At 39.2% G+C, this 15,765-nt stretch overlaps 1 protein-coding gene across 1 annotated transcript in view; it reads left to right on the forward strand.

Moving 5' to 3' along the window:
* The window catches only part of RAPGEF5 (Rap guanine nucleotide exchange factor 5), a 236,100-nt gene that overhangs the window by 23,356 nt on the left and 196,979 nt on the right, over positions 1-15,765 (forward strand). The window lies entirely within an intron of this gene.

Genomic DNA, 15,765 nt, shown 5'->3' on the forward strand with positions numbered 1-15,765 from the left:
GTAGCTCCAAGACAAATATGAGCTTACACAAACAGGTTATATAACAAGTGGAGGTGTGTGCCAGCGCACCAATCCCACCAAGTCATGGAGGCCCGGATGTGTGCCTCGGCCTATTCCTTGACCAAAGCACATCCATATACCTTACCCTATCCTACCCCTATGAGGGTTTTTAGAGGTCCCCCTCTTTTTAAAAATTGCGGCATAAATATTTAGAAATAAAAAAGAACGGGAGATTCCTGTAATAAATACTCTTTTCATTCTTCAAATTTGGCTCACAGAAAGCTATAGCTGTCCATTCTTTTGTTGAAATAATCTTTCCCTTCAGGTAAGATTGTTAAGACTGTTGGTTATTCTGGCAAACTCAGATCAGAGTCTGTTTGTAGGGAAGCTTTATTTAAAAAAAAAATTAATGACTAAGTATAGCCCATGCATTGAATATGCTGTTTTGGGTTCCAAGGTTGGTTAGTGTTGCCCTCTCTTTCTCTTTCACCTCCTCCCCCTGACCCCCCACTGTATCTAGGTATATAGTCATGCAGTTCAACCTGATTTTAAATATGTAAATACTTAAATATTTATCTACTGAAGATTTGAAGACTCAAATTAACTTTTGGAAAGTTTTTTTCATGACAGTTTAACATGAGAATTATAGAATCACCATAGTGAAATGTTAGCATTTAATATGAATATTTATCTGTATCACATAATAAGCTCAGAGTTGATCTCACTTGGTAGGCAGAGTAAGAGGATGATTAAAAGCATTTTATTTTGGCTAAGTACCTACACACATATGTTTGTGTGACCTGGGTAACCATATAAAATATACTCCTTACAGCGGGCTGCAGTAAAAAAAAACTTTGAAAGCCAGTGATTTATGAAAACAGCCACAGGTTCTTCCAATTGTGTGTCAGTGTACCTTGTAGTGGGTTGCTCCCTCAGGCGTAAAAGGGCGTGAGAAAGCCAGAGAGAGGGTGGCTAAAGATTTAATGTGCCAGCTGATGGTTAATAGGACTGTGATTGTGAGAAGTGTTTGCTGTCCAGCTTGAGATACATAGGACTTAGGTGAGGACTATGTGAAAGAAATTGCCTCCCATGAGTCATGGAATTAATTTATAACTGGAACGCTTTCAAAAAAGTTTCCTGTGTCAAATCTTGTCCATAAGAAGAAATGGGAACCAGTTGTTGAAAACCTCTTGTTAGCATGGAATCTTTACTACAGAAATGTGGGTGAGAGTGGAGGGAGAAATGCTTTTCACGGAAAGAGGAACATCCTGTTCTCTGCAGGTGGAACGCTCCTCATTTTACCTTTGTGTTTAGGGCTTTATTCATATGATGACTTTTTTTTTTTTTTCTTTTACTGCATTTAAGTACATATATAAAAAGAAAACATGGGGATACAATTGTGCTAATTAATTCCTGGAGCTTCATTTGCTCATGATTACCTTTCTAACGTTGCCATTGAAAACCTTACTGAAATGAAGAACGTTTGACAGGGCATTAAATCTCCCCAGGGCATGGAGGCACAGCAATTTACAGGCAAAGTTCAAGTGCCCTGGCAGAGAACCTGCAACCAGGAGGCTTTAGTTTTGTGTTTAATTAGCTTTGGAGATTATCATTTGCAAGTAAATTTGTAATTTCAGAATCTGTCAAATATAGTTAAAAACTTTTTTTGCTTTTAATTGTCATAAAATACAGATAAGATAAAATTTTTCATCATAACCATTTTTCACTGTACAGGTAAGTAGTGTTAAGTACACTCATGTTGTGCAACCAATCTCCAGAATCATGTGGTTTTCAAGCTGGAAGGATATAATGCTTTTACCCTAGAATTTTAACAATATTTTAATGTTCTAAGTTTTTCCATTACTTTCAACAAGTTTCCTCTAAGTCGTGATTCTTAGATTATGTAATAGAAATAGAAGGAAATCCCTGGTTACCTGCTCACTGCTGTCCCTGTTCTGAATGTACTCCTTCTTTCTTGAATATTCTTGGCCAACTCGGTACCTCCTGTAACTTTTTCTTTTTTTTTTTTTTTTGAGATGGAGTCTCGCTCTTTCACCCAGGCTGGAGTGCAGTGTTGCAATCTCCAGTCACTGCAAGCTCCGCCACCCGGGTTCATGCCATTCTCCTGCCTCAGCATCCCGAGTAGCTGAGACTGCAGGTGCCCACCACCACGCCCGGCTAATTTTTTGTATTTTTTAGTAGAGACAGGGTTTCACCAAGTTAGGATGGTCTCGATCTCCTGACCTCGTGATCTGCCCGCCTCGGCCTCCCAAAGTGCTGGAATTGCAGGCGTGAGCCACGGTGCCCGGCCCACCTCCTGTAACTTTTTAAAGGGGTGTTGACCTTTTATTTCAAGGACACACATAATGTCAACTTAAGAGGGTATAGAAAGATCAAGCTTCAGTGAGCCTTCCACCTTGGAGAGGGGCATATCTTAGAAAAAAGAAATAGGATTCAATCATTCCATTTTATGTTCCATCTACGAGTTTTAAAATAGTTTCAGTCCAGCTTAGGAGCTGCTTTAAAAACAACAATGTTGATAATTTAATCTTACCCTCAATGAAAGATCTGTGTATGTGGAAAAGTAGTTAATTGAATCTGTATTTCAGGGTTCTTTAAAACCCCTTTTCCTCCCACAGGTTGCTATCTGTGTCGCAGTCTGCATGCTGAAGCCTGAGTACTGACATTCTCTGGTGTCAAACTGGAGAGTTGGCATTTGGGACTCAGGAGGGAATGTGGTGGACAGTGTAGGGCTGTGGGGCAGGGATCAAAGCTGAAATCCTTGCTTATGGAGCTCTAATGAAGCTAGCGTCCTATATATGAGGATCATGATTTTCATTTAAAAATTGATTTGCAGTTTACATACCCCAGAGTGAGTAGCTAATGCAATGCCTGTACTCTGGGTCAGAGAGGAAGTTTGGATTTTACTAAAATCGACATTGACCATGTGCCTTCAGATCATGTATTAAATGTATAATGTAGCTGTTGTCTTATAACCCATTGCATATGTCACACTCCTGTTTCTGAAGCTGATATAGAACCTGGTTGTGTATAGACATAATTAAATCTAAAAACGGGGAACCCCTGATTTACTGATACTTGACTTTACAGTATTTACTTTTTGAATTGTTTTCTTCAGATGTTGTTAAATTTGATTATTCAGATGTTAATGGCAAGAGAAAGTGGTCCTAAGCACTTTAGCAAATGGGCCACAAGACTCTCCAAACAATGATGTTCTTAGGACAGGAACTTGGGCAGAGCCTTGTTCGTATCCTTTACCTACAAAGGGTCATTTAGAAATGGAAGGGCTGCCTCATCTCTTCTTGCTTTGCTGTTTGAAATTTACCCACCATAGGTTATCACTGTCTTCTGTCTGCCTTTACACTTGCAGAGGGCTCCTTCCCTTACCTCCATGGCCGCCTCTGTGCTCACATCTCTTCAGGATAGGCAGAGAGCCAAATGGACTTCACTGGGCAGAAAGGGAGCATTAGTGCCAACATCCTTCCCAGCAGAACCCAGCCTTGTCCCGCCTTCTCAGCTCCTGACCTAGAGGTTTAGCTCACTTTCCCCCATCCATAACTACACTTACATGAGAGCTAACTTACCTGTGGATTTCTTTCCGTCTGTAGACTTGTTCTTAATCCTTTATGTATTGAGTCACCATTTTTATCTGCGAACTTTGTCTTTCCTTTACAGGGTTGGGGGTGACAGGGCTGTGACACTGGAAATGTTATCTTGTTTTATAGCTTTTTTTATATTGTTTTATAGCTGTCTTGTAGACGGACTTGGGGGAGCCAGGACACAGCTCTGTTTGCTTGTGCCCAGAGGGAAAGAGTTAAGTTGCTGACCCTGCAGAGAGAGCCGGCCATACAGCTGTGTGTGGGAGCGGCGGGAACAGGTAGCAGAGACAGAGACAGTCTAGGACAGCTGCCGAATAAAATTGTCTTTTACCTGCCTATGCCCACCCCCCCAACCCGAGTGTTCTTTCAGCTGTCTGCCACTCATCCACCCACTCCCTTAGGACCTCAGCGTGGGCTGGATCCTGACTCTGGACCTGACAAGATCCAACATCAAAAATGTGGAAGTTTGGGAAGAGGGAAAAACAACAATCTAGCTATGACACAGAACCCATTCTGTTAGCATTTAGGTGTATTCCATTCTGTTTGTTTTTTAGGTATTGTTGATCTTATACTGTCTCTTTACTTTTACTTATTTTTATTTTTCTCTTTTCACCGAAATATTTCCATGTGTTAAGGCTCTTTCAAACATCTGAAATAGCTGCATAATGTTTCATCATATATCTGGACTAGACTGGGAAGGGAGGAGGAACCAGAGTGAGGGGAATCCTTTTAGGTAGTAAACATATCCTAGCAACAGGTGCCTTCCTCTGTAATTCATACATATTTTGTTGACTGATTCCCTAGTTATCTACTTTTGGAGTGGAGGACACTTTATGAACTTTAGGTCTTTCATCTAGAAACAGATTATCAATCAGTATAAACATACTTTTAAAAGGTGCCTCTGAAAAAATTAGGGTTGTGATTTAGTCTAGCTAAGCTGAATAAAAGAGAAGAAATTAAGTTTGTTACCTAATTTCATGCAGATAGAAAGCAGAAAGAGTGCAGTTGTTGGTGTTTAAAATGAAGTTTGATTAAAATTAAAAATTGAGAGCGTTCTAAAAATAGAACCCCTTATGAAGTACCTCTTACAGTAATTATGCTTAAACAGGAGACGTAAACACAAATAACTTAAAGTTGCTTGGAGCTTACCTAGCAGAATACGTGTAAATTGGAGCCTGAATATGACTTTCCCCCTACATACTGAAAAAAGTTAGAGAGGAGGCAAAATACATCCAGTAAGTTTGAGGCAATCAGGTTGCTTCAGTCCGAAGATCAGGTGACTGGTGTTGGCCTCTTTACCCTGTTGTTTGTCTTGGTTGTACAACGTCCTGCTTTTGGGGCCAGGGCTTGTATCTGCTTGACCTCCGCTGCCAAGAAAGTAAGAGGCAACATCACATCTGACAAGTCATTGGTGGGAGACCAGTAGAGAAGATTGTGGGTGCAGCATTTTGGAATTGTCAGGTGGAGGTATTACACATTGGGATAGCTTTTTAATATACTGTTTTCTGTTAACACCATTATATGAGCTTTGAGTTGGTAACATATTTAGATAAATAAATGTGTGTATGTAGGTATATATGTATGTACGTATAGTATACATTTAGTGTCAATTACAGGATTTCCACTTGTCACTGTCTAGGTAAAATATAAAAATTGACTGTACTTAGGGTTCTAAACAGTGGTGATGGCAGGTTGTTACACTGACAGAAGCCCATAGAAATTCTGTATCTATTTGGGAAAGGACTCTGGTCCCAAGTAGCTAATAACAGTTGAATAGTTCCAGTTTAGCTCTTCCAGACTCCCAGATGTGGGAAATGGGACCTAACCCTCATGGGTCAAGCAGTGAATGAAATAGCCCATGTCCAAAAGAGGCTTGATGGGAAATGCCTAGGAATGTTTCCAGGAGGAGGATTTTCTTTCTCACACATCCTATTTTCCCTTCCGACCAGGAGGAACCTTGGGTAAGAGGATTCTCTCTTGGTATGCAGAGAATTCTATTACTGGCCTTGCTTTGTGACAGGCACTCTGCCATGTCCTAGGGATGTGGGTGAAAAATATACAATCCTTTCCCTTGAGAAGCTTACAGTCTAGTAGGGGAGACCCACATTCATGCACATAGTAATACTAAAACTTCCAAATTTCCTGAGTGCTCAAAAATAACAAAAGCTAACATTCACCAAGCACTTGTTATATAACAGGTGCTGTTCTAAGCTCTTCATATAATTTTACATTAGTGGTTGATCCTTTGGGAACTTGTTAGAATTGGAGACTCTGAGGCTTGACCCCAGACTTACTGAATCAAAATCCATAGGTTGAAACCCAGCAATCTTTTAAATAAGCTCTCCAGGTGTCTCTGATGTCTGATGCATGCTGAAGTTTGGGAATCACAATTTTAAGTCATTTATTTTTTACAACAACCTTAAAAGTAGATTTTATTTCACTCATTTAAAGAGGTAGAAACAGAGGGACAAAGAAGTTAAATAACTTGTCCAAGGACACAACTTTTAAGTGGTACTGATGAGCTTTGAATCCAAGCAAGGTGAACCCAGAGTTCCACTCTTACCAGTGATGCAAGGCTGCCTCCCGGGAGGAGAGGATGCAGTGCACAGAGGAAGGGACTGGGAACTCTGGAAGGTGAAGAGCATTAAGGAAGGTATTAAAAGGGCTAGATTTTTTTCCTTTATAAACATTTAATGATAATTAACTATACAGAATGCATCATGTTGGACACTGTGGACATTTATGAGCACAATATCGATCCTATCTTTAAGATTCATGTAATGAATCAAGGGAAATTCACACGTCACTAAGAATCTGGAATCCAAAATGCTTTAGAAGCACATAAATTCTAACAGGAGATTTGAGCATATGAATGCATTTTTACAATCTATATGAAAATTTAAACATATGAGCAGAAAGGCATTCTAGGCAGAGACAGTATTATGTGCAAGATTCAGATATTTGGAACAACACTTTATACTCACGGATTTACTAGTACTTTTGTATATTTGGCCTTTAGCATCAGTTTTCTGGAGTCAAGCATTGTCTAGATTATTTATAGATTGAAAATTCCCAATTTAAAAGGAGTTAGTGAAACTAATTGCTCCTTTTTCATTTGCTTTTTTAGCCACTTTATTGAGGTATGATTGACATACAAAAAGCTGTACATGTGTAATGTATACAACTTGAGTTTGGAAATAAACTTGGCCAGAAACCTATCCATTACCTGCAAAAGTTTCCTCTCATACTCCTTTTTTTTTTTTTTGTGGTAAGAACACTTAATATAAGATCTCTTTCAGCAGACTTTTTAAGTATACAATACAGTGTTGTTAACCATAGGTGCTTTGCTGTATAGTGTATCACTGGGATTTACTCATCTTATATAATTAGAGCTTTGTATCCTTTATTAGTACTTCTACTCTTTGTTTTAATCTTAGGTCAAAACAGCTTTTAGCTACCATTTCTTGCTTTTATGTAACCCAAGTAGAGATGGACTTGTGCCTTAAATGGTTTGGGAGGAAACAGTCTTAAATTGCAGTGGGAGATAATTTTGATTCAAAATTAAGAGTTCTTACTAATAACTGATTAAGCACTAGAATATATTGCCTGGGAGATTATACAGTTCTTCCTATTCTTTAAAGTTTGATAATCCAGACCAGGATTGGCCAACCTTTTCTATAAAGGTCCAGATAGTGAATACTTTTGGCTTGGCTGGCCGCTATGTAACTCTGCTGTTGTAGCAGTAAAGCCGCCAGAGTTGATATGTAAACACACAGTGTTCCAATAAAACTTTATTTATGAAACAGGTGGCAACAGGGTTTGGTCTGTGTACTCTTAATCTCCATTCCCCCTGTCTCGCATAGTTTAGAGGAAGGCCTGGTGACCCCAGGAGGTCCATTCTGCTGCTACATTTCTGAAGCTCTTTGTATATCCTAGTTGAGTAATTGAAAAATAAAAAGTGGAACAAGTATCCTGAATTCTTCCTTTCATCAGAAGACTACACTATCACCTTTATTGTTCTGCAGGTTTCAAAAATCTATGTACAAATTGAAAAGACACATTTAAGACAGTAGTTTATATCCAGATGCCAAAGAACGGAAGAAAGTTGGCTACTCCAAGGTTTATTTCTTTCACTCATTTCTGACTTGTGAGTAATGTGGGAATTGAACAGAGAACATTTTTCCTGTTAATGACCCCACACAATTTCCGTGTTTTTAACTACAAAGGAATAATTGGTATTCAAGTGAATCATTAAGTTTTCAAACAAGCTTATAAGTCATTCAGTATGTAAAATTTAGCCAGGTGCAGCAACTTACATAATCCCAGTACTTTGGAAGCCTGTGGTATGAGGATTGCTTGATCTCAGGAGTTTGAGACTAGCCTGGGCAACATAGCGAGACCTCGTCTCTACTAAAAATAAAAAATTAGCCAGGCATGGTGGTGAGCAACTGTAGTCCCAGCTACTTGGGGGTCTGAGGTGGAAGGATTACTTGAGTCTGGGAAATAAAGGCTGCAGTGAGCCATGATTGTGCCACTGTATTCCAGCTTGGGAGACAGAGCAAGACCCTGTCTTAAAAAAATTACATATAATATGTAAATTTATGTATTACATATAAATTATATTTATTATATATAATTTATAGGTAATATATAAATTGTCTATTATCTATAAATTATATATAATTATATATAACTATATAAAAATATGTACATTTAAATATATATAATTATATATATAATTTATAGAGTCATATCTACTCCGTCTCTGTATACTCAGCTAGCTCTATATGCACACCGTGCACACTCTGCACTTTCTACGCATGACCACTTAAGGCAGGGATGGAAATGAGGGAAAGGATAGGTGGCGATTGGAGTGGGGCGGTGGTGGTGATGCGTTTCATAGCTTTTGAGGTGGTAATATCATGCTTTACCACTTGGCAGGTTATCAGACAGTGTGATGTTGGAAAGAAATCACTATTGGCTGGTCAGAGGTCAGCTCCTGCTCCACACTGATGGTCCTAGATCTGTAGAAGGCATGACTCCCTCTGGTAGGTTAGGTTGGTTGAAAAGAGATGGCATATACCTGCAAATGGGGCCAGGAGGCACTATATTTCAGTGGCAGATATGGAAAGTGCTAGAATGTTTGGGGGAAGAGATTAATCATGGGAGGCTCAGGGCTTGGTTGGACTTCATGCAGCATTTGTGTGGATTGACTGTAGGGCAGAATGTAGAAATGTAGAAAAGTGCACAGAGCAGAGATCTTGGCAGGGGCTCAGGCATGAAGGGAGAATGCATGTGGTTTGTCTCATAAAAAGAGGACAACCTGCCTGGCCGAAGCAGAGTGTCTGTAGAGAAGTGCAGCAGGAACTTTGTAGACAGGTAAGGAAGGTGTGGACCACTAGGCTTAAGACTTGGAACACTGTGAGCACTCAGGGAGAGTAAACTTACAAATATATATTTGTTGTATTAAAAATAAGGTGACATGTAAGGAGGCATTTTCTGGAGATTAATTTGTGTGAAGATGCCAGAGACCTGAGTGGGCAGGAAAGCCATGAGGGTCATTCTGTTGTGCAGCCCAAGGAAGTTATGGAGGGGCGGTGCAGCTTTCAGCAAAAAAATAAATGCTATATTTTGAGATAATATTTGAATAATTTTTGAGACCACATTTGTGGGGAGGAGGGAGGTCATTATTCTTTTTTAAAGAACCTTTTTATTTTGAAATAATTTTAGACTTAAAAGTTGCAAAACTAGTACAAAGGGAGTTCACTTATAAGCATCACTCAGCTTCTCTAAATGTTAACATTTCTACATAACCACAGCACAGTCGTCAGAACCAGCACTGATCCACATGATTAACTAAAATATAGACCTCATTCACATTTGCCATGTGTCCTGCTAAGGTCCTTATTCTAGTCCAGGATCACATAATACTTTCAATTGTCTGGCTCCTTTGGTCTCCTCCCATCTGGGATAGCTCCTTAGTTTTTATTGGTCCCTGTTAACCTTGTCAGTTTTAGCAAAGTACAGGCCAGTTGCTTTGAAGAATGTCCCTCAATTTGAGGTTGTCTGATATTTCATCATTATATTCAGGTATGCGTTTTGACAAAAATACCATAAAAGTGCCTTTCTCTGTTCATCATATCAGGAGGCAGATGATCTCAACATGTCTCATGATAGGCGATAATTTTTATCATTTGTTTAAAGTGGTGTGAGCTAAACTCCACTGTAAAGTTATGTTTTCCTCTATACTTACTAGGTATTTTGGTGGGAGATACTTTGATAATTATTCAAATATCCTATATCTCATCATAGTTTTGTCCACTAATGTTAGCATCTATGGATGATTTTTGCCTGCAACATTTATTACTATGGTGTTTGCCTAATGGTGGTTTTCTGTTTTCTTCTTTTTACTGCATTTAGTAATTTAAATAATCCCATGAGGAAGGGCTGTCCTTTCTTCCTGATCCTCATTTATTTATTTATTCAATTGCTTGTATTAGTATGGACTCATGGTTATTCATTTTATGAATTATAATTCAATAATTTTATTATTTGCTGTTCAAATCATCCCAGATCTGGCCAGTGGGAGCTTCTTCACGTTGGTTACTATAGGAAGGGTCCATCTTGGAGTCCAGGTATGACTGGATGAGTTCTTGTTAATAAAACTAGGAAATTCAGTGACAAGTGGAGATAAGTAAGCTCGCTGATTAAACCATGTTTCCTAAATCTTTAGTTACTTAATTCTCAAATTTTAAACGTTTCTCTGTGATCCTATTAACCAGGGAGGCCCATCTTGGTAGGTGAACCTATTCTTTTGTTTGTAGACACAGCCCAAGAGAAATTTTCCCAAGAACTAAATAAAATCAAATTGATGAAGCTTTGGGGTTTGTTTCTGTTGTATGTGTTGTGTATATTTTCCCAGAAGCTGTTGGTTCTTGCTGATTTGTCTCCATAGCAGTGAAAGGTTTGTGAAATGTTTATAAGTACTCCTTGAACCCACTTTCATTTTCTACTTAGCTTTTAAGTAGGGAAACATGTTTCTACTAGAATAGAGTGCTTTAATAATGGGAAGTCAAAATTAAGTTTAATGCCATGGATGCCATTTAAAGGGTAGACTCTTTCTGAAGGTATGTAGGTACTATGCTACTGGGCAGACATGAAGATACTGTAGCTTAAGGCTATGTCTAGGATGGGTTGTATGGAAAACACATACCACATGAACAGGTGCAGGATGGGATTTGCCGAAACAGTGGCTTTTTGTTCTACACAAGCCACTTGGAGGTTCAGTCATGGATCCCTGTGCTATTGGTAAACGACAGTACCTCTTCTTCATTTAGCAAGGTGGGTGCAGGAGGTGATGTCTGAGCAGTGCTCCAAGCCCCATAGCTGAAGTGGATGAGGAGAGTTTCAATTTGCCATTCCCAATCACTTATTTTTACAGTTCCCCTGACACCTGTCTGCACCTTAGAACCACCTGGGAAATTTGGGGAAAGACTGCCCAGCCCTCCTTGTAGAGATTCGAATTCAGTATGTTTGGGGTGCGTCCTTAATACCTGTTTTATTTTTCTGCAGCTTCCCAGGTGGTTCTGTTTACATCCAGAGTTGAGAACCACTGGGTCTAGCAGATACTACTTGTGACTTCTTACTGCAGTTAGATGCACTTATTTGTCATATTACTCTTAAATTATCACATCCTATGTTAAGAGACATGTATGGGACAATAACTGCAGTTAGGTTGCAAACTTGGACAGATTTCTTAACCTCTTTAAGTATAGTTTTGTCATCTGCAAAATAGGATTAATTATAGTACCTACCTCATAGTTTTTCAAGTATTAAGTAATGTGATGCATGCAAAATATTTAGTATAGGCTGGGGTGTGGTAGCTCATGCCTATAATCCCAGTACCTTGGGAGGCTGAGGCAGGCAGATTGCTTGAGCCCAGGAGTTTGAGACCAGCTTGTGCAATAGGGTGAAATCCTGTCTCTACAAAAAAAAAAATAAAAAAACCAGCTGGAGGTGGTGGTGGTGCGTGCTTGTAGTCCCAGCTACTCGGGAGGCTGAGGTGGGAGAATCAATTGAGCCTGGGAGGTTGAGGCTGTAGTGAGCTGTGCTTGTGCCACTGCACTTCAGCCTGGACGACAGGGTGAGACCCTGTCTCAAAAAAAAAAAAAAAAAAAAAAGAACCCCCAAAACTTGGTGTAATCTCTGGCATACAGCAGAAACTCAGTTACTATTAATAACGTGCAGCATGTTATCAGAGAGTGATGTGAGCCACCACACCTGACCCATTATCCCCAACTTTGATGACTGGATAATTCTCAAGCCTATAATCTGGCTGGGAGTCTGTTCTTTTAACCTTGATCAAGCTTTGGTTGAGATGTAAGTTTATTTGGGGGCTGAAGAATGGCCCACGAGTTCTTCCTGTGTTAAAAATCCACTGGGCAGCTTAATAGATCATAGCCTTTAGTATTTTATTTTATAATCTCTTTACATATGTGCCTGCTAGTTATGAGGCTTTTTATCTTCCTGCATTTGTAAGAAATTCAAGTGCACTTATTCCATTGTTTCATCTTCATATTCTGCCTGGTCACCCAGAATAGGAAGAGGGACAGTGGCTGAAGTTGGCAGACAGTTGTGTTATTCTTGCATTAACAATAAATTTGGTAGTTCTTGTTGGTTCATGTTAGTAAAAGGGCAGGTAGTGCTTCTGTAGTGACTGAAGCGATTTGGTCTTTTTCCTTTATTTCTCTCACCCCTTAGTAGCCTGAGTACTTTAACTGAGTCTAAGGATACTATTAAGGCATCTCCTTTAAAAACGAATAAAAACTGTTCCTATCTCTTTTAAGGGCTAATGAAAAATATGCCTTAAGACTATTACAGTGTTTAGCAAGATATTTTTAGCAACTCTGGAGTGAGTTCCTTGCCTGCTTCAGAGTCAGCTTCATGAACTATTACACTTTAATTTTAATATATACCTGATTTTAAAAATGTAATATATAGTTGCTAACCAATTATTTTTGGAGTTATGCCATTATTTTTTTCTGGAAGTCCATTTGTGAATATTAAAGGATTGCAATTTCCTAGTTTACATTTAAAATATGAGGCTTGCCTGTAATCAGGGAACCATTTTCCATTGTACATTAAAATGGAAAGGAGGAATACATTTGGCTTAAAAATATATTTTCGTTTGTGTTATTAGTATTTTCATCTCTCTGGGATATATATGTCTTTCATGAAAGAATCATTGCATCCAACTTAAGTAATTCTAGGAAATTTAAAATACATAGGATAAAGGAATCATCACTTTGGGCATTATATTTATGAGAGATTATGGTGGGAGCCATTTAAGAAAGGATACCCTGCATCGAGTGACCAGCCATCTAAGATTGCAGAGAAAATTGATAGGGAGATTAGGATCAAGAAAAAGAATTCATGGGCTTAATAGGTTCTTTAGATCCTATGCCTTCTGGCAAATGGGTTTTCTAAATTAGGGATGGTATCTTGTCCGTGTGTGTGTTTCTGGAATTTCCCACAGTGCCTGGTGCTCAGCTGAGTAAGTGCTTCAAAAATGAAATGAATGGAAGTAGGTTGCCACAGGAGTGATGAGATGAGGCCCTGGGATGCTGAGAGGAAAAATAAAACCAAGGGATTCCAAGATGGGATGAAAACAGCTGAATGATTGTATATCAGGGAAAGAATGTCAAAATGAAAAGAGGGGGGTGCATTTTCAAGGGTGCTTTTGCGGTACTCTTGCTGATTAATGCTGGGAGGGCAGTTCTTGAGTGATTTACAGCAGCAGTAAGATGGCCATGGTATTCCTCTGATAAAATTAAGTAACAGTCCTTTCCCAGTACCTGCTAAAAATGAGGTAATGGATGGAATATTCCCCATGTTCTTTTAAACCTTTGGCCTTTGCTATTTTGGGTCAGTACTGAAAACTAACATAAAGTGGTCTCTGCAGAAGTACAGTTATGATAGTTGTTTTCAGTTTAGGGAGTCAGTACTTGACTGAGTTCCACAAAGCTCTCTGGCTCCCCATGCTCAGCTAACAAGTTTGAGAACCACTGTCCTAGAGTGTTAATGAAACAAAGCTCTCCTGGGACCAGTGAAGAAAGAGTTTCAAGGCAGTTCCTGACAGCCAGCTTAGGAATTGTGTCCTGTAAAAGACAGTTATTATGTTGAGCTTGTTGAGTTCCTGGGGCCAGTAGCTTATCTAGCGCTGCTATCTATTCAGTATAGAAGAACCCCATTGCTTTATTTACTCACCTTACCTACCTTTTGAAGCAAGCTATCCATGGGGGAGGTTTCTGTTAAGTGGAATTGTGTGAGTGTAACACGAGTGTGTAGACAGCCAGATTCCGGTTGGCAGTGGCCAGGAAGGCAAGTGGCTTGTTTTGTTTTGTGAAAATGCTCCTGCCCAGGTTTTTTTTTTTTTTTTTTTTTTTAGAGCTTGTTTCTGCTTAAAAGCTTTTTCTTTAACTAGATTATATAAACTATTTGCTTTTCTGAGCTGATTCAGGCAATTAGATGAGTCATAAAGACTGTCATTTCTGGTCTGCCATAGTGATTTTAAAAGTCAACCTGTTTAGAAAAAAAAAAAATTACGATGATTCATCTTCATATAATCTGGTACATTTAAAACTTTTAAATTGTTCGGTATATCAATAAGGGACTATATTATATTACATAGGCTCGTGGTACATGAGGCCTAGGCAGTGCTGATTGGGAGTACATTTAGACAAGACCAGAAGGCTGGGAATTAAAAATGGGCTCTTTACTTTATAAAATGTATTTTCTTTGAATGAAGTTACAAATCTTTAACAGGGTATCATTTGGCATTTCTGGAAAAAGAGTTGATACATTTTATTTTAGTTTAATTAGGAGTAGTGTGAGGGCCATGTGGCCTGGGGAAGGGGCAGAATGGGAATTCTCTTTTTAGACTAAAGTTTCTACTAAGAAGCTACTAAGAAGGTTCAGATGCTGGAAAGTGATGACTGGTGGGGTATGTTTTGTACATTTAGCAAAGTATTCTAAGACATAGAGGCGGCAGTCTGAAAACTATAGGATCTCGAAAGATAGCAAGACTTAGAGATGGAAAGAGCTTTTAAACATAGGTTGGAAGTTCAATAAATGTTAGTTTCTCTGTTCTTTTTTTTATACTGCAATAGGAAATGGTAATAGTTCTGTATTGTGCTTAAGCATATGTGGGTGGTGGTGCTGTTTCCTGGATCATTAGGCAGGAAAAATTAGCTCCTGCAATTCAGATCATTCAGCAATTACTTATTAAGTTAATACGGTTATATAAATATCTAAATAAATGAATAGAAAAAATAAACATTTTTATGCACAATTGTGTGCTAGATGCCATGAAAGCAAAGCAGAATAAGCTGCCAGCCCTCCCTCAAGGAGCTTACGGATTCCTTGGGGCAAATGCGCACACAGAGAAACAGCCAACAATGCTGAGCACCCAGGGGCTGCACCTGAATAATAGCGAAAACAGAGCTCTAAAGAGGAACATACCCCAGTAGGAGGAACTTCATGCAGGAGCCGACTCCACAAAACTGGACTTCAAGTCTGGTGAGATTCTGAGAAGCATTGAGGAAGATGGAAGGCTTTTAACATGAAGACTGACTTGACTAAAGGCAGGGTTATGAGTGGCAGGTTCTTCTGACAAGTAGGTCTTGCTAAACTGAAGAAGCCTTGTTGAGAGTTGGAAAGAGAATACTGGAAATCTGTTGGAGGCAGACTGTGGTGAGCCGAGGGGGCATGGATTAACTCAGATAAGCAATAAGGGACCCTCTGTAAGTCAAGGGGGTGATTTAGGGAGATTTGCTTAGTTGAGGTGTGAAGGATGGCCTGAAGGGGATGTGACTAGAGAGCAGGAAAATCCACTGGGAAGCTGAAGCAGGTAGTTGAGGGTATAGTGATGAGGGCCTGAGTTAGGGTGAGGAAAAGGAAAGGAGAAATGGAATCCAGAACACATCAAGAATAAAGTGACCGGTCCAAGAAAATCCCACTCTTTCTATTGTACTTCTGTTGAGAGCCGTTCAAGTGGAATATCCTGTCCTGTTGTTATGAATGTTGACCAGATATTTACATTGAGTGAAAATAAGGATACTAAGCCCATAGGGACCATGATTTGAGA

The sequence above is a fragment of the Piliocolobus tephrosceles genome, chromosome 8, assembly GCF_002776525.5.
Source record: "Piliocolobus tephrosceles isolate RC106 chromosome 8, ASM277652v3, whole genome shotgun sequence".
NCBI classification, from domain to species: domain Eukaryota; kingdom Metazoa; phylum Chordata; class Mammalia; order Primates; family Cercopithecidae; genus Piliocolobus; species Piliocolobus tephrosceles.